General features: G+C 43.8%; 1 pseudogene; it reads left to right on the top strand.

Moving 5' to 3' along the window:
• The first annotated feature begins 228 nt into the window (after nucleotides 1-228).
• LOC123459995 lies at nucleotides 229-344 on the top strand (annotated as a pseudogene).
• Nucleotides 345-20,111: the final 19,767 nt, after the last annotated feature.

Below are 20,111 nucleotides of genomic sequence, written 5' to 3'. Positions count from 1 at the left end.
CAGATGCATGCGTCACCTTGTGTATCTGGCTGACGTGGATCCTGGGGAATCAAACCTGGGTACGTTGGCTTTGCAGGCAAATGTCTTACCTGCTAAGCCATCCCTACAACCCCCTAGAACATTCTAAATAATTGAAGTCCTATACTATAGACATAGCTTAGTGATAGAGTATTTGCTTAGCTTGAGCAAGGCCCTGAATTCCAGTAATAATAAAAAAAAAAGAATTGAATCCCTTGAAGGTTTTGTGGCTTACCAACATGATGATTGGGTTTTCATGCCATTGTATGAGATGTGCACCCTTCAAACAAACATTGTTATGATGTAGGTATATTACCACTTTGTATAAAAATAAATCAAAGTCCCATAAAAGTTTTTATGGGTCATATCAATCTGTGTTACTGTATTAGAAATTAAGCTTGAGAATAAAATTGTATTCATTTATTTTAAAATAAAGCTGGCTGGGTATGGTGGCACTTGCCTTTAATCCCAGCTCAGGAGGCAGAGGTCAGAGGATTGTAGTGAGTTTGAGGCCACCCTGAAACTACATAGTGAATTCCAGGTCAGCCTGAGCCAGTGAGACTGTACCTTGAAAAAGAAACAAATAAAAAAAAAATAATGCTGGACACATTACATGCTAATGTAAGTAATATACATTCATGAACAGTTATACAAAAATATTTGAGAGAATGTCTAGTTGTAAACATAAGGATAGCCCTTTTAATGGCTATTTCATATAATTGCAGATATTTTTGATTCTACACCAGAACTTGACAAGGGTAGTTTTTTAAAGATGAGTTGCAATTTTATATTAAAATGAGAGCAATGTATTTTTTCTTACTAATTTATTAATTAGCATATAAACTAACAGTTTTTATCATTGCATTTTTTAATAAACACACTCTTTTTTTATTAATTCGTTTTGTACTCAGCGAATACAGTCAATTTGGTACCATTGTTAGGCTCATCCATTTCCTAACCCCTCCCCTGACCCCTCCTTGTGGAGGTATATGGGTCATGCATTGTGGAGTTAGCCCACAGTTATGGGTAGGAGAAATGTTTCTGCATATCATGACCCAACATGTGGCTCTGACATTCTTTCCGCCTCCTCTTCCACAAAATTTCCATGAGCCATGTTAGCTTCATTTTTGGTCTGCTTCAGTGATGAGGTGTTGGGGCCTCTGGCTCTCTGGATATCTGATTTGGTAGGAGTTGGTTTTTCTCTGTGTTGATCTCCTTCACCCTTGTGCTGGTACCCGGTTCACCAGGAAACCAGCACCCTTGCTTGTTTTGCCAATTGTTCTTAATTTCAGCTGGGGCCCTTTTGAGGTATGATGGGGTGGCTCTCTCCTTAGGATCTACGTCTATCTGAAAAAGAGAAGCAGACTCTCCAACAGAAAGTAAGTTAGCACCAGACAAATGAGATAACCGTTACTTTTTTATAGAGAATTTAATAGGTGTAGGCCCTCTTGGAGCCCATGATTGGTGGTAGCTTGCTAATGGAGAGTGGGCTTATGTTTGGATATGGTTATGACTTGTTTTCCAGATCCAGCTATGTCATGGAATTTTCATACATGTTTATCATTGTACTTTGCTCATATTTATCCCCTTCCCTGAGCACAGTGAATCTTTCACAGCCTGCTGCATTAAAATCTACTGATTGCTCTTGTGCTTTTGGGGTGATATCCTACCCATTAGGATACTTTGGAAATCCTGATTCCCTCAGCATGCATATCTTCCATTTTTATGTACCATCAGAAGAATCACACTTGTTAATGTAACCATCAAAAATTTTTACTGAGGGAGGTAGGAGGATCATCGAGAGTTTGAGGCCCCCCTGAAACTACATAGTGAATTCCAGGTCAGCCTGGGCTTAAAGTGAGACCCTACCTTGAAAAGCCAAAAAAAAAAAAGAAAAGAAAAAAAAGTACTGAGAAGCTATCAAACTTATGATGTCAGATGCAGATCTTCCAAAATTCAAATTTTGTTTGAATGGTTTTATTAGCCCCAAATACTGTCAGTTATTTCCCTTGAAATGACTGTCTCCCTTTATTCTTACAAAAATTTTTGGGAAATATTCAAGATTTAATGGATTTTTTTTGGTCAATTGTTCTTTCATGTAAAAGTAATGTTCAATGAAAAATGCAGCTAGTTTAGCTGGCAACTCACAAAATTGTACAAGTGCCTCTCCTTTAAGTAACAATTGACTCTGTGTGTGTGTGTGTATGTGTGTAACCTGGGACTTCACAAATGCAAGGTAACTACTGTTTAACCATACCCCAACCCAACCAGTGAACTTTTTATATTTTAATGCTTCATGAATGATTTTTATTCTATCACATAGAATATATGTTTTTATTTGCTGTGAGCAAGTGAATGGCTGGGTTGCATACAGTGGCTATGAATACAGTCTGTTGTTGCCTGGATACTGAGGCCTCAACAGTTTTATCTAATACCATTGCTTTTGCTCTCTCAGTATGCACATCAACCACATTGCTCTAAAATAAAATGTAAGACTCACATCAATCTCCAACACAAAAGAACTCAGCATCCAACTACTTCAATGATGAGTGTTGGTATGACTGCTATAGTTTGAACTTGGAATGTCCTCAAAGGGTCATGTGTTAAGGACTTGGCCTCCAGTTGATGGTGCTAATGGGATATGGTGAACTCAGGATTTGAGAGATGGCTCAGTGATGAAAGCACATACTGCACAAGCAGGAGGGCTGAAGAGGTCTGAAAGATTGCTTGAGTTCCATTCCTAATAAGCAGCTGGATTTAGACGTGTATGTCTGTAAACCCAGTTTTGTAGGGAAGCGGATTCCCAAGAATTATCAGTGCTACGTCAAGCTGATGGATCAGTAAGAGACTCAGGCTCAAATAAGAACCAGTGGAAGAGGAACAGAGTATGGGGCACACAATGTTCTGCTCCTTAGCCCACTACAAGCAAGCACACACCCTCCTTGAATGCCACATGGGCACACACACGTGTGCACAGCACATACACACATGCACACATACCTCATTACACACACAAGTAAACATAGAAAGGTGGAGCTTAGTGGGAGGTCTTTGGGTCATTGGGGGTGTGCCTTTGAAGGGGATAGTGGGACTCTAGCTCTTTGTCTTTCTTTCTTTTACATCTTTTACATCCTTGCCACAGGGTGAGAAATTTTGCTTTTCCACCAGTTCCTGCTGTGACCTGCCATCCCACCACCCCAACCCTCTAGAGAACTTAAAGCATTGGACCTGCCCAATTTGGACTGGAAACTCTAAAACAGTGAGCCAAAATCAATCATTTTGCTTTATAAGTTGATTATCTAGGATATTCTGCTATGGTAATGGAAAGGTGACTGACAGTATTTTATTTGGTGTATGATGCAAAGTTAAACAGCCAGTGCAGCCTCATCTGTAGCTCTATCTATTCATGAGGTAAAGGTATCATTCTGCCAGTGAGACATTGATTCAGCTTTCATGTTTATAGTGTAGCCTGTAATTTGATGGGTTGCTTTCATATCGTGAAGTGACAGTTTTGGTGTTTGCTTTATTGAGTTTTGACTCATCAGACATTTGGCAGTGGCAACTACATGAGACTTTACTGGTCTCTAAGCTAACGCAATTTGATTACTTACTCTGTAAAATGCTTCCAGGACTTTTTATTAGTAGTTTGAAAAGCAGTAAGAAATGATTTTTGCCTTTTTAAAAAGCTTGTAACATTCATGTTTAAATATTTAATTCCTTTTTCTTTACACTCAAGTGATTCAACTTAAATGGTCCCCTTAGGGTTGCAGTGAGTGGTGCAGCAAGGAAGACATTTAAGGCACGAGAGAGAAAGAAACGCTCCCTCTGAGGACCATGTCTGGCACAAAGCTGAGAATAATGGCATCTTGAATTTTGCACCCTAAGAGCCCCTTGGAGGTCTGGTCCTGGACATTAGAGGGCTCTTGAGGGATGTCCATTGTGGGCTGGAGGTATAGTTCATGGTGCAGGATTTTCCTTGCATCACAAAGCTGAGGTTCCATTCCCAACACCACAAAAACCAAATTAAACAAAGCTTGGACACAGGACATTCTATCACACAAGACAAAGTCAACAGGTTGAGGGGGGAGATGGCTTCTGTCTTGGTTTTGCTTTGTATTTGCAGTCCCTTCCAGTCGCCTTTTAGAAGTTTCATTGAACTGTCCATCTCTATCTGTCTGTCTGTCTATCTATCTATCTATCATCATGTGTTTTATGTGTGAATACAGTCATATGCACATCAGATGTGCGTGTCGAGGTCAGAGAAGAACTTTCGACATTGATCCTCCACCATCCACCAGGTGTGTAGTTGATCATGTTAGTTTCTTTCTTTCTTTCTTTCTTTTTTTTTCTAGATAGGGTCTCACTCTAGTCCAGGCTGACCTAGAATTCACTGTGTAGTCTCAGGGTGGCCTTAAACTCACAGTGATCCTCTTACCTCTGCCTCCCGAGTGCTGGGATTAGAGGCATGTGCCACCACACCTGGCCCATGTTAGTTTCTTTACCAGGGATTGGTGTAGGCATCAGCACGTGACACAGTTCTGGCCAGGGAGAGAGGAGAATTCTGCTGGGTAGTTTCTGGGAGGTTTCCTCACTTCTATGAGTGAAATATAAGAGATAATATCTTCTTTGACACTGTTGGGTCTGAGAGAATGCTTGCAGCTGCTATAGCCACCCCATGACTTTGAAAGGTCTTTGATTACTATCTTCCTTTCATACCCCACATCACATATTTACCAAATCCCACTGGCTCCACTGTCAAAACATATTCATGCCTGACTACCTCCCTCTATCTCCATACCCCCGGCCCAGTCCAAGCCACCACTATTTCTTGCTGGGTTGTTGCAATATTTCCCTAACTAATTTTGCTCTGTTTTCCTTACTGTATGCAGTCCCTGAGGCAGCCAGCATGAGTCCTTTACAAAAGAAATCCACACTGTCACTGTTCTGTTTGGAACTTTTGATGGCCTTTGCTTCCTCAGAATAAAGATCCACATCCCTGTTGTGACCACAAGGACCCACTTGACTTGCCTGCAGTTACTTCTCGCTGTTCTGCCCTTCTCATTGTCCTGTCTTCCCTGGTCTCTGTCCCTCAGACAAGCCAGGCATGTTCAGCTGTCATGACTGTTGACCTGGCATCTCTCTCCTTTGCTGAGATTGTCCCCTCACTCTGCATGCCTCACTGCCGGCTGCTTTTAGAGCTGTGCTCAGAGATACCTTTGTACCAGCCCACAGCCTTGCCTGGTTCTCTTTCCCGCTTTACTTTTTCTCCATGGCACTTCTTCTGTCTCTGACATATTATATCATCATTAGTGTACTGTTTGTCTCCCTGCACCACACTTAATTTCCATGATGGCTTTGTCATACCCAGTGTTGTAATCCCCTCACCCAGAAACGTGTGTGGCATTTAGTGGAGCACATGAAAGAATTCCAGGTAGAAAAATCATATGGAAAAGAGGAAATAATTACTAAGATCTTCACTGAATTTTTTTTTTTTAAAGGAAAAAAATTGGATTCTAAAAGTTCATGGACTACAAGTTCAGGGGACAGAATGACTCAAAATAAACAAATGATCATGTCAAAAGCATAACAGAGGATTCTCAGGATGCTAAACAGGTGAGAAGAGTCTGAGCATTTACAAGAAAAGCAGCAGACCCTACACAAACACAAGGAGTGCGCAGACATCAGATTGCTCACTGGGCAGGGACAATGAGGCATAAGCAATAAGGACCTGTAAATAAATAACTAAGATGTGTCGTCTCTAAAAAAGAAACTTTGCGGCTGGAGAAATGGCTCAGTGGCTAAAGGCACTTGCATGGAAAGCTTGACAGCCCAGGTCTGATTCCCATACACACACAGAGCCAGATATGCACAGTGGAGCATGTCTCTTTCGTTTGCAACCGTAAGGGATCTGGTTTTGCCCATTCACTCTATCCTTGCAAATAAATATTTTTTTTAAAAAAAAAGTAAAGCAAAAAAGAAACTGTGAGAATTAGTAAAAATGGTTCATAGGGCCGGAGACATGGCTTAACTGTTAAGGAACATGCCTGTGCAGCCTAAGGACCCAGGTTCGATTCTCCAGGTCCCATGTAAGCCAGATGTACATGGTGACACATGCATCTGGAGTTTGTTTGCAGTGCCTAAAGGCCCTCGTGTGTCCATTCTCACTCTTTCTCTCCTCTCTCTTTCTGTCTCTAATAAATAAAATAAATCTTAAATAATGGGTTATAAATAACCTCGATGATGCCAGTATGTCAGGGAGAGGACGGTGTGAAGGGGATGTAAAAATCAACATGGAAGGAGTGCTAAGAAAAGGAAACTAGCTGCCCGTGGTGGCGCACGTCTTTAATCCCAGCACTCGGGAGGCAGAGGTAGCATTAGTGCTGTGAGTTCAAGGCTACCCTGAGACTACACAGTTAATTCCAGGTCATCCTGGGCTAGAGCAAGACTCTACCTTGAATAACAATCAAAAAACTAACAAACAAAATGAAATAGAACACTTGAACACAGCAATACATATTTAAAAACTAAAATATAAAATTATAATCATATAATTTTATTTATTATATATATAATATATTTATATTATATAAAATATATAACATATTTATATTACATAAAAATATAACTTTATTTATTATAAAAACCTTTGACTAGATTAAATCATCCTTTTTTTTTTGCTGGTTTTTCTAAATTGTGAGACTCAATATGTATCCAGGCTGACCTTGAACTCACAATCCCTCTGCCTCTACCTTCTGAGTATTGGGATTAAGGCATATGCCATCAGAGGACAGATAGCCAAGTCTTGATCCCAAACTGGTCTCCAAAGAAAACTATAGATATTTTTCATTTATAAACTTAAATGTGAAAATCCTAAATAAGATACCAATTGAACTAATCCAAATATGTATTTTCAAAGAAAAATAAAACATCATGATGAAGTTGGCTTTATCCAAAGAAAGCAAGGAAAGTTCATTTAAAAACATCAATGCAAAGCTGGAGAGATGGCTTAGCAGTTAAGCGCTTGCCTGAGAAGCCTAAGGACCCCGGTTCGAGGCTCAATTCCCCAGGACCCACGTTAGCCAGATGCATAAGGGGGCGCACGCATCTGGAGTTTGTTTACAGAGGCTGGAAGCTCTGGCGCACCCATTCTCTGTCTCTCTCTGTCTCTCTCTCTGCCTCCTTCTCTCTGTTGCTCTCAAATAAATAAACAAAAAATTTTTTAAAAAGTCAATGTGGTTCATTATAGTTATTAACAAAAATAGAAAAGCCCACGCAAAGACAGAGGCAATTTCATTCTATTTAATTGCTATAGAAATGGTTTAAAGAAAGTATGTACTTGTTTATGTTTTTTTTTAATGCTTAGAATATTACTAGATGGTGTGGGGTTTGATTCAGGTGTCCCCCATAACTTAGGTGTTATGAATGCTAGGCTCCCAGTTGATGAAGATTTGGGAATTAACACCTCCTGGAGGCAGTAAGTTGTTGGGGGCGGGCTTATGGGTGTTATAGCCAGTTTCCCCTTGCCAGTGTTTGGCACACTCTCCTGTTCCTGTTGTCCACCTGATGTTGGCCAGGGGGTGATGTCCACCCTCTGCTCATGCCATCATCTTCCCTGCCATCATGGAGCTTCCCCTTGAGTCTGTAAGCCAAAATAAATCTCTTTCCCACAAGCTGCTCTTGGTCGGGTGATTTCTACCAGCAATGCGAACCTGACTGCAACAGGGAGGAACAACCTTCATGAAAATTATCTACCAAAAATCTCATCATTAATAAGAAACTTTATAGACATTTCTCATAAAGTTAGAAACATGTTTATTATTTGACATAACATTTGAGGTGGGTCAATATAATTGGACAAGAAAAAGTAACTAGAAGGAAAGAGAAAAATGTCATTATTTATAGTAAGGTGATCAGCTAGGTAAAATTCCAGCAGAATTCACAAACCTCTGGTATTAGTAATGAAAATTAGCAAATTTTCCAGATTTAAGATCCCTGTACTATAAGAAAGCCAATTCAAAACCAAGACAACATTTGCAATGATAACAAAATCATAATGAAAAAAATCAGAAGGATTGCTATAAGTTCAAGGCCTATATAGTAAGTTTCAGGCTAGCCAGCAATTACATAGACAACTTTGTCTCAAGAAACTAATAAATAAGTAAATAAGTTAAGTAATTAATTAATTAAATTAATTAATGAACATGGGAATAAAGAAGGAAATAGACCTATGGTGTCTGATTCATAGTAAGTAGCCATGTGTGGTGTTGAGCAGTTTTTGTAAGTCTGCATATATAATGCATATGGTTTGCATTATATTTCAGTTGTAGATCACAATTCTGGGTGGCATGACTTATTGTAATGATGCAAACTGCTTTTCTTTTATTCTTTTACAGTGCTGGAGCTCAAATTCATGGCCTCATGCATGCTAGGCATACACTGTACAGCAGAGCCACAATCACAGCTCAAACTGTCCTTTTTAATTAATGTATATTTAATGGAATTCCTATCATAACCCCAGGAGGAAGTGTGTGTGTGTGTGTGTGTGTGTGTGTGTGTGTGTGTGTGTAAACTTGGGAAAATGTCTAATAGCAGGTATAAATGAACATTTAATAGAAGGTGAAATATGAATGCTGAGAGAGTTGTTTGTTGTTGTTTTGAGAAAGGTTCTTGCTCTGTAGTCCAGACTGCTCTGGATCTCATGGTCTTTTTGCCTGAGCCCCTGTTAAAATGACACGGATGAGCCAGGTGTGGTGATAGCACATGCCTTTAATCCCAGCACTCAGGAGGCAGAGGTAGGAGAATTGCTGTGAGTTTGAGGTTACCCTGAGACTACATAGTAATTTCCATGTCAGCCTGGGCTAGAGCAAGACCCTACCTTGAAAAAAAAAAAAAAAGAGAGACCAAGGATGCACCCATGTGTCTAATAAGCTAAATTTTTTTCTCCCCTGGTGCTGGAAATTAAATAATTCTGGGCTTTGATCATGGTAGACAATTGCTCTACTGCTGAACTACATCTGCAGCCCTTGATTTCTTGCAACAAGCTGGCCTTGAATTCACTATGTAGCTGACACTGGTGTAGAACTCATAGTCCTGTCTCAGCATCCTAAGGTCTGGGATCATAGGCCTGTATACCACCATCCCTGGTGCCTAAGAATATTTTCTCCTCTGTGTGTGTATATGTGTGTGCGCACGCACATGCACGTGAGTAGATGTTCATGTGTGGACATGCAGAGGCACCCGTGCCGCTGTACACATGTGGTTAGAGGATACCGTCAGGTGTCATTCCTCACTGTCCACCTAGTTTGAGGCAGGACCTTTCATTGTTCGCTGCTTTGTTCACCAGGCTCGCTGGTCCATGAGATACGGGGGCTTTTCTGGTCTCTGCCTGCCTCGCCACAGGCGTGCCGGGATTGCACACACTCAGCTCCAGTGTCTGGCTTTATGTGGACTCTGGAGATCTGAACTGAGGCATTCATGCTTGCATGGCAAGCACTTTATACATTGAGCCATTTCCCTAGCCACTAAGATCTTTTTGAAGAGATACTTTAGCTCAAGGACCGTAAGAAACAAACCAACACAATTAAGCAAACTAACAAAAAGCCACATTGTTTTTTTTTTTACTTTATAGATCACTGAAAAGTTGGATAATACCAAGTGATCTTAACCCACACACAGATCTTTTCTATCATATTATTGGTGGTAGCCAGGAGTTGGCACTAACCAGAAGCCCATCATCAGGCAAGTGGATTGACAACCCACTGGTGTCATATGCTGGGCTATTATGCAGTGGTCTTACGTAGAAAGACTATAACAGCACAGATACATCGTCTAAATACAAAATTAAAGACCTAGGAATAGAGGGGCTGTCAATCAATAGCACTTATGTAAGTTAAAATCCCTTTTTTTAAAAAATTATTTATTTATTTATTTGAGAGCGACAGACACAGAAAGACAGATAGAGGGGGAGAGAGAGAATGGGCACGCCAGGGCTTCCAGCCTCTGCAAACGAACTCCAGACGCGTGCGCCCCCTTGTGCATCTGGCTAACGTGGGACCTGGGGAACCAAGCCTCGAACCGGGGTCCTTAGGCTTCACAGGCAAGCGCTTAACCGCTAAGCCATCTCTCCAGCCCAAGTTAAAATCCCTTTTGATCACCACAACATTATCTTTTCAAAGACGCATAGATGTAAATGCCCACCACACACAGATGGCTCTGTGGTTAAAGGCTCTAGCTTTCAAAGCCTGTCAGCCTGAGTTTGATTCTCAGCCCCCACATAAAGCCAGATTCCAAGTGGCACATGCATCTGACATTCATATGTAGCAGTAGGAGATCCTAGCATGTGTGTGTGTGTGTGTGTGTGTGTGTGTGTGTGTGTGTGTGTGTGCACATGCATGTGTGTACACACACACATTTTAGATCTCACAGGCTGATATCATGCTGGAACTGAGACAGAGCCAGCGCCCGGCTGGCTAGCCCTCATAGTGCTGCGAAGTGCTGTGAGAGCTGCTGGAGGATACTGGTCACCAACAGGGTGAACAAGCAGGGCATTCTGCAGGCTACAAAATCAACCAGCCAGGCAAGAGGCACACACCTGTGCAATAGTGGCACGGAGGTTGCAGGGGTAATCATCTGCTCTCTGATTGGATAGGAGGCCTGCGCAGTGGGAGAGAATTCATACCTGGTCCTGAGAACCAAGTCAAAAGTCTATGGATAGGAAGGCCATAGAGGGAAGCTATCACTGTCCTTTAACTGAGATGAGAGGGTATGCCTAGCTAAAGATGTTCCCGTAACTGTTCTTACCACCTTTGATCCATACTGTTCTCACTCTTGATTGAATAATCTGCTTTTTCCCAATGGCAGTGAATACTCGGGAGACACAATAGCTATTTGTACAACAAGAAAAGAAAGCCAACTGCCTAGCAGGAGATGGAGCCATCTCTATGACATCTGCCAGGTCCCAGGAGACATCATGGAGGAAGAGACAGATTATACAAGTGCTGCTCTCACTGCTAGCCTGACAACCTCCTCCAGGCAGAAGGCGATAGACACTGAGGAGCCCCACAACTCATTAAGCAGAAATCCAGAGAAGGATGCAGAAAGCTCAACACTAAAGGAGACTTACAACCTGCCCTCTAAAGCTCAGGCAACATTGCAGAAATGGGTGCCAGGAAGACTGGAAGAGCCACAGTATGGGAGGGAGTATCCCCAGGGGATGCCCTCCCCACAGGGAGCGCACTCATGACCCCACAGTGGATACCAATGACCCCACTGAGGAGAGCCTTCAGTGAAATAGGGGTGGGGGAAAGGGAACATGAGACTATAACCCAATGGGAATATGACCAATATGTTCATAAAGTTCGCATCAATAAATACACAAAAAAGGAAAAAAATACATTTGAATGGTGTTGCCAGTGGAAGGGAAGTGAAGGTATGGGAAGGCCAAGAAATGGAAACAAGAGACAGCAGCTACCTATGAACCATGATGTGGAGGGGATTCAAACACTTTCAAAGAAGAAAATATAACGAAACAATAGAAAATCCTAGGGTATGATATTTTTAAATAAAAAAAATAATGAGAGTAGCCAAAGGTGAAATCTGGCCTGACTTGCTCAGGAAAAGATTCCCTGTCTCCTGAGGAAAAGCTTCTTGCCTCAGTTACTCCTGAGGACACTCATTTTTTGAGGTGGCATGTCTTAGTGGCCCCATAGAGTACCAGCCACACACCCAGCGTGTGGGAGGTTCCTATAAGCTTGTGTAGAAGGTGCAGGACAAACGGACACGTCCCTCTTTCCTCTAAGGCGTGGATGGTGGGACTGGGAGGCACTGGGGCGGGCGGCTGAGCAGGCAGCTTGGGAAACACAGCCGGGCCTCTGTGCAGCCTGAGGCCGGCCAGCTCCTCCTGGGCGCGGAGAATGGGCTTCTCTGTGTGTGCTTGTTTGCTTTGGTTTCTAGCTAAAAAAAAAAAAAAAAAAAAAAAAAAATGATTTCACACATAATTAGGGCTGTGGCAGTGAGATTGTGTTCGAGGTGCTTTTACTGGAAATATCAAGAGGGGGGACAAGGAAGGGTTGTGTTCCTCTTCCAGCGAGGTCTGTGAGGAGGAGGAGGGAGGAAGGACGGGACGACAGGCCGTGCTTAGGGAGGGGAGCAGTTTTCCTGGAGGCAGAGCCAGTGTGAGGGGCTGCAAGTGAGCAGTGCGCGTGTGACGTGTGTGCCCACGTGTGTGTGCGTGTGGTACTTGGTGTGTGTTTGTGGCGTGTTGGGGGTGGAGAGTGGCTGCTCTCCACTCTTGCCTCTCCTCTCCATCTCCACCCACATGGCCACCTCACCGTGGAGGAGGATACCCCACAAAGAGCAGAGTCAAGGCCACAGACGAAGGTGAAAAGAGAACCGGGGTGAGGCTCTGACCGCAGGAGACGCCCAGGGAGGAGGAAGAGAACCGAGAGAAGAGGGTCATGGAGCACCTCCCCTGGAGTCTACACAACTCACATGAGCTGGTCAGTGGAGTGGCCACTAGCTAGACCCAGGTAACCCGAGTCCTGCTCCCAACTCTGGCTGGGTCCAAAGGTCTAGAAACCTTCCTGGACCTCAAATGACTTCATGAGACCTTTGCAAAATGATGACTTATGAAAAGACGTGTTCAGGGAACACAGCCTTCTGCACCTTACCTTGCTTGTTCCCTACTACGTGGCACCTACATAACCTATGGAATATCATAGACCAGAGCAAACCCACCCAGAGGTGTGATCCATCCACCTCAGGAGGACACACAACTTAAAAGCCCTTTAGGGTTGGTCACTCACTTCATCTTTTTTTTTTTTTTCAAGGCAGGGGTCTCACTCTAGCCAAGGCTAACCTGGAATTCACTATGGAATCCCCAGGCTGGCCTAGAACTCACAGTGATCTTCTACCTCATCCTCTCGAGTGCCGGGATGAAAGGTGTGCACTACCATGCCTGGTATCACTTTATCGTTTTAAAAGAGATTTGGTTAGGAAGCTTCATGGAGGACGGGATTGGTCCTCTCCTACTGGGAGATTCATCACATGCCTAGCTTGAGGCCATTTCTCCCCGATATCCTGTGACGACAATGAATACATATTTAGTCCTGGTCTGGCACAGAGCTCCTAAAATCTCATATTTCTCTAGATAATAGGTACCTTTGCCAGGCGTGGTGATGCACGCCTTTGATCCCAGCACTCGGGAGGCAGAGGTTGGAGGAGTGCCATGAGTTCAAGGCCACCCTGAGACTACATAGTAAATTCCAGGTCAGCCTGGGCTAGAGCAAGACCCTGCCTTGAAAAACAAAACAAACAAGAGTACCATTATATACTAATGAGATGAATGGCTGAAGACCTCCAAAAAGCTTCAGGATAGAGGCTAGTCAGAAAGTCCAAGGCAAGATTAGAGAGTAGGAACTTTTATTATCCACATCCCCTCCTCTCTAGGAAGAGGAGAATGGCTAGAGATTGATTCAGCTACCAAAAGCCAATGATTTGATCAATTATGTCCATATAATAAAACCTCCATAAAACGTCTCAGAGCTGGGAAGCTCAGTAGTAGCATGCATTATTAGCATCCTTGAGGTTCTAATTTTATCCCTAGAACCACCAGTACAAAAAAACCCTACAACAAAACTACCCCCCCCCAAAAAAACCCTCAAGACAAAACACAGCAACTCTATATCATGAGACCTTCTGGATTGAACACAGCCATGTGCAAGGAGGGCAGTCCACCCTAAGTCCATGATCAGAAGCTCCTGCACTCAGGATCTTCCAGGCGTTTTCTTATGTACCCTCTACCTGGCTGGCCATCCCTCAATCCCTCAACAAGTGCCTTAACTTCTGAGCCACCTCTCTAGCCCAGGCTAACCAATTTTTTTTTTTTTTTTTTTGTGGTTTGGTTTATTGAAGTAGGGTCTCACTCTAGCTCGGGCTGACCTGGAATTCACTATGTAGTCTTAGAGTAGCCTTGAACTCATGTTGATCCTCCTACCTCTGCCTCCTGAGTGCTGGGATTAAAAACGTGTGCCACCATGACAGGTTTAGGCTCATCATTTGTATCCTCTGGAATCGTATCCTCTGTAACTGTTTATAATAGCAACTGGTAATAGTGCATATGGTGATTTTTCTGAACTCCATGAACCATCCTAGCTAATTATCAAGCTTAAGGATATGATTTTTAGCTGGGCAGCAAAAGTCTAGAAGGCCAAAACTTGTGATTAGTATCTGAAATGTTGGGGTGGAGGAAAGACTTGTGGGACTAAACCCTTTATCTGGAGTATCTGTATTCCATTTGGGCAGTTAGCAGCTGAGGTGAACTAAATCACAGGGCAGGCAGTGTTGAATAACTGGCTGATCTGAGAAAACATCATTTTGTGTCAGAAGCACTGTAGGTAAACATGGTTCCTACCAGCCCGTATTCCTTGTGTAGTTTTGCCCTCTTATAAGTCCACATCCTTTCCTAGAGAACTGTCCTTTTGGGAGTCCACAATGTTGGGCATAATGTAGCCACCTCGTTAGTGAGGGTGCCAGGCTCACAGGAAGAAGTCAGATCGGAAGTGGAAGGTGAGTGGCGGTGGGCGAGGGGAAGGGTGCAGTGAGATTTGAAAAGATGCTGAAGCAGCCAGGGAGAAGGCCAGAGCAAGGCACTGGGGCATGATGGCTGTGAGGATCCCGATGAAAAGAGATGAGATGAGCTCCTTCCGGAGGCTCGGTAGACCTTGTTGAAGCTTTCAGAGCTTATCCCAGGAGTAGCCAGGCTGAGGGTCCAGGCCACAGATGGGGCATGATGGCAATTTTCATCTCGCAAAGAGTGGACATATGGGCAGCTGGGAAGGTTCTTGAGTACTGATGCGGATGAGAAGGATAACTCATTCAGATGTGTGGGTGACAGGGCTTGGTTTCAGCAGCCATGAGAAAAGGAGATGGTGGCGATAGGGTTCAGAGTTCCAAGAGGAGGTTCGGGCTAGTGACACCATGGAGCAGCTTGCCAAGGAGAAAAGCAAAGAGAGAGAGGGAAGAAAGGGACAATGGGAAAGTATCTGGTGACATGTGATAATTCTAGGTCAACACAGTCTTAGCTTGAGAACCTTACCAGAAGTGTGGCTGTGTCCAGCTTGCTAAACCTGGACAAAGCTCAGGGATTCTCTGGTGCTTCATCTGACGTCTAAGCAAGGACTCTGCTACCTTGGCGGGGGCGGGAAGGGGTCTCTGCTCTTACTCTTCCATAGAAAGAAGATGAGGCAGAAGGTGAGAGCCCTTGGAACAGAAGGAGTAGGGGAAATCTGGACCTCTTCCATGCTCTGAGGGTCCCAAGAAAGTGCATAAATTCCAAAACATGACTATAGAATTTATGGCAAGATTTTAAAATGTTTTAAAGGCAGGGCGTGGTGGTGCACGCCTTCAATCCCAGCACTTAGGAGGCAGAGGTAGGAGGATCACCATGAGTTCGTGGACACCCTGAGACTACATAGTGAACCTGAGCTAGAGTGAGACCCTATCTCAAAATACCCCCCAAATTTTTTTAAAGTCTTAAAATTATTTCTTTATTTACGTATGCTTATTTGCATGTGTAAGTGTGCATGTGCCACCGTGCGCATGCGGAAGTCCGAGGACAAGGTGTCTGTGCTCTTCTTCCGCTTTCTTTGAGACAGGATCTTTGGCGGCTGCAAAAGAATGCCAGTCTAGCTGGCCAGTGACTTTTGGAGTCTCCTGGCTCCACCTCCCATTGTCATGGGTGCCTTGGGATCACAGGCACACCAACTTTGCATCCAGCTTTACATCCATATTTACGTGGGTTCCGGGGAGGATCGAACTTGAGTCAGGAGGCTTTGCAAGCAAATACCTTTAACCACTGACCATCTCCCTAGCTGCTTAAAAACTGTTTATTTGGAAATATTAAACTGACAGAAAATAATTTTGAAACCTTGCACAAATATACTTTTAATCACTTTCCCGGATTTACCTGCTATTAATCTTTTCCCATCTGCTTTATTTTTATGGATCTGTTTGTCTAGCAATCAATCCTCTGTCTACCTATCTATTGCCTATCTCTCATCTATCTACTTATCATCTGTGTGTATCATCTATCTAACTATCTATAATCTACAGTTATTACTGTCTGTCATGTTCCTTTACCCCTAAATATTTCAGTGTGTATTTCCCAAGAATAGGCATTCTCTTGTATTTATGGTTTCCATGGTAATCAGCTTTAGTAACTTTGACATTAATATAACTCTTTTTTATCATTAGGCTATTTGTATTTCAATTTTGCCACAAATAATAATGACTCAATAATGACTTTGATACTGTGTTGTTCTTAGGGTCTCACATCTGGAGGCATGTGACACCAGATGTTTCTCATTGACAGTGTTAATTTTGGCCAATCCATCTAGGTGTTGTCTGATTTTTTTTTCATTTTGTAATAATTTTCTCCTATGTATGAATATTCTTTTTTATTTAAAAATATATTTATTTTATTTATTTATGAGAGAGAGAATGGGCACACCAGGGCCTCCTGCCATTGTAAACAAGCTCCAGACACATGTGCCCCCTTGTACATCTGGCTTATATAGGTCCTGGAGACTTGAACCGGGATCCTTTGGCTTTGTAGGCAAACACCTTCACTGCTAAGCCATCTCTCCAGCCCGTCCTATGAATCTTCTTCTCCTTCTTTTTTTTTTTTTGAGGTAGGGTTTCACTCTAGCCCAGGCTGACCTGGAATTCACTACATAGTCTCAGGGTGGCCTTGAACTCACGGCAATCCTCATACCTCTGCCTCCCGAGTGCTGGGATTCAGTCCTATGAATATTCTTTATGGCAATATGAATATCCTGATCTTCATTAAAATTTCCCCCATTACCACCCATGAATGCTTCCTGCGGACCTAGCTTTACTATGATCATTGAGAAGATTTCCAATGATAGCCAGAGCTCCCACATTCAGCATCAGCCCTCAGTACTCCACTACAACTGGATATTATTCACTTCTGTATTCTTTTAAAAATTTTTCTTTATTTATTTGCAAGCAAAGAGAGACAGATAAGAAAATGGGCATGCCAGGGCCTCCAGTCCTGCAAACAGACTCCAGATGCGTGTGCCATTCTGTGCACCTGGTTCCACATGGGTGCTGGGGAACCGAACCCGGGTCGTTAACCTCTGCAGGCAAGTGCCTAAACCGCTGAGCCATCTTTCAGCCCCCTCATTTCTACACTGTCCTAATGGTTTACAACTTACCTGCTATAGTGAATTATTTTGATACTCAAATTCTCCTAGCATTATCTTTCGAGCTCAGCTCCACATTTTTATGACACAACTCCATCACTTTTTGATGTTAACAAGATGTTCCCCACTCATCTTGTGCCAATCTTGCCACACTCCTGAAACCAGCCTTTTCTCTGGGAAGCTTTGGCCCCTGTGAGTGAGGAATGGTATCAGCGAGGATCTGGGTCCCGGGTGGGCTTATCACTACTGGATTGCCTTTGATTCTTGGAACTGTAACATACCAAAATGTCGGCCTGTTTAAATGCCTTCATACAAACACAATGTACTAAAATCGGGCTGCCTTCCAGAGAATGAAGGTCTTTACGAGACCACGTGATGGTGTTGCGCTCTGCAGTTGTGGCCCGGGACACTGCAGCCCAGTGATGCTCATGGTCTTTTGTCTATCCTGAAAGCAGGTGGGTGTGGGGCTTCACTGAGGAGACTCCCAAGAGCCTGAGTTTGAGTTTGAGGACTTGGGAGGTGGCTCTGTGGGTAAAGTGCTTGCTGTGCTGGTGGGAGGACCTGATTTTGTACCTTCAAAACCCATGTAAAGCTGAACGCGGTGGCACGCACCTGTCATCCCAGAACATCTCCAGCGAGATGAGAGGCAAAGACTCTAAGAGAATCCCTGCAAGCTTGTGGGCCGGCTGTCCCGGCCAGTGAGAGACCTTGTGGCAAACAAGGTGGTTGCCCTCTGACTGCCACATATGTGCTGTGACATACGCATGTTCTCATACACATGAGCACACACACACACACACACACACACACACTCAAAAGAGACTGAGTTTGGGGTCATTTGTAAAAGTAAAATCAGAGCCATATAGCCCTCTGTGCAGTGTGACAGCTGCCTCCTGTCCATGAGTTAGAATCTGAAGAGTTGTTTTTTAATACATTTTATTTTTGTCTATTTATTTGACAGAGAGAGAGAGAGAGAGAGAGAGAGAGAGAGAGAGCATGCCAGGGTCTCCAGCCACTGCAAACAAACTCCAGATGCATTTGCTCCCTTGTGTACCTGACTAACGTGGGTCCTGGGGAATCGAACCTGGGTTCTTTGGCTTTGCAGGCAAAATGCCTTAACCATTAAGCCATTCCTGCAGCCCTTGAAGAATTGTTTATACAGAGCCTCTTAAACCCCAGATGACAACACGATTTGCCTGAAGAATAAGCTCCTCTTCTCTGACCTTGTTGACTCAGCACTGGCCTTTCCCCAGTTGGGCACCTCAGTCTATCAGGTCCCAACAATAGGTCTCTCTTCGGCAGTTTTGAGCGTCCCTTCTTTCCACAAACACTTGTGAGACGCGCTGTCCCTCCTGAGCTGAACCTGTCCAAAGCCTGAGAAGAGCTCAGAGTGGCCTTGGTGTCGGAGATGGCCAACTTTTCGTGTTTTGAGAGAAAACATGAATGTTTAATCTGATTATTATTTCAGCTTCTTCCATGTTTGAAATGGTGGCCTCCCCTTCTCACCTATGGTGCCCTGGGCCTCCTGGCTCCAAGTCTTCTATAGGTTTGCCAAAGGGGAAGCGGGGCCACTGAACCCTGGTCACCCTCCAGAACTTAACCTATGAGGAAAAGTTGAATAAGTAGTCTTGAGGCTCAAAGGAAGGTAATTAAACAGTTTCTCACCAGGACTACCTTCAGTGCAGCCCACAAGCTTTTACTGAGCCACACTGCCACCCAGGAATCTGTTTTGGATGCAGAGGGGAGGACAGGGCAGGTTCATCCTCTGCCTCAAGGAGCCTCTAGTTCAGTGGAGAAATAGACTAAGCCAATAGGAGTGTGATAAGCCTGCCTTATGCTTTGGGACAGAGCATCTATTAGGTTAATTCACACAAATGAGCAGTTCCTGCAACTATGAGGAGGAGCAGAAAGAGGAGGAAGTTGGGTAGAAGATGGGGATGGGGGAAGATTCTGAAGACTGGAAGAAGAGGATGGAGGGAAGGGAGAGTGAGGGCCCGGAGATGCAGGACCAGAATCCCTTCTCAATGTCACCTTTGGCTGTCTTGGGCTGAGATCGAAAAGACCAGTGATAAAGGGTGTAAGGGACAGGATAGCCAGAGAGCTGTGGGGAATGGAACTGTCCTCTTTGAGGTACTCACTGGCACCTGGGTCATGGCCTAGGCTCTGCCCAGAGCAGTGTCCTTCATGTGAACTTGGCCTAAAATCAGGAGCCCTGGAGAGCAATTGCCACCACTAACCTCTGTGGGACCGGCATTGAGAAAGAAGGCTCAACAGGACCTTAGGAGCACCTGAACTGAAGGGCCCTGGAGAGGGTGAGATGAAGCCTAACCTTAAATTTCTCCTGTTTCTTTTTCTTTTCTGTTGGTGCTGGCCTATAACTCCCAGTACCAGGATGCTGACTTGTTGCACCCACAATGAGCTGTCGATTAGAGAGCTCTACAAGGTCTCCCAAAATAAGACAGACTTCTGTTGGAGCACTTGATTACCCACCAGAGGTTAATGGTAAGACCCTATTGCTGAAGATACCATATGCTGTCAGCACAGAGCATGGAGAGACCTAGCTGGAATCCAGAAGAAAGCCAGTCCCCAGACAGTGCTGGAAGGTGCTACATGAGCTACAGGAGGAAAGTGGCCGACATCTGCCTGAGCAACTTGAGGTCTAAGCTACTCAGGAGTAAACAGCCTGACGTGATGTTCACATAGTATAACAGTGGCACACAGCCTTGGTGGGTAACCAGCTGCTCCTGGATTGGCTAACAGATCCACTCACAGAAAGGAAACCATATCTGGAGCTGGAAAACAAGTCAGAATCTACACCCTTTAAATTCTCTCTAAATTAACAGTGGTTATCCCATTTAACCTGTGCTGACT

The sequence above is a fragment of the Jaculus jaculus genome, chromosome 3, assembly GCF_020740685.1.
Source record: "Jaculus jaculus isolate mJacJac1 chromosome 3, mJacJac1.mat.Y.cur, whole genome shotgun sequence".
NCBI classification, from domain to species: domain Eukaryota; kingdom Metazoa; phylum Chordata; class Mammalia; order Rodentia; family Dipodidae; genus Jaculus; species Jaculus jaculus.
Note: the sequence above shows the minus strand (reverse complement) of the source record. Positions and strands in the feature narration are given on the sequence as shown.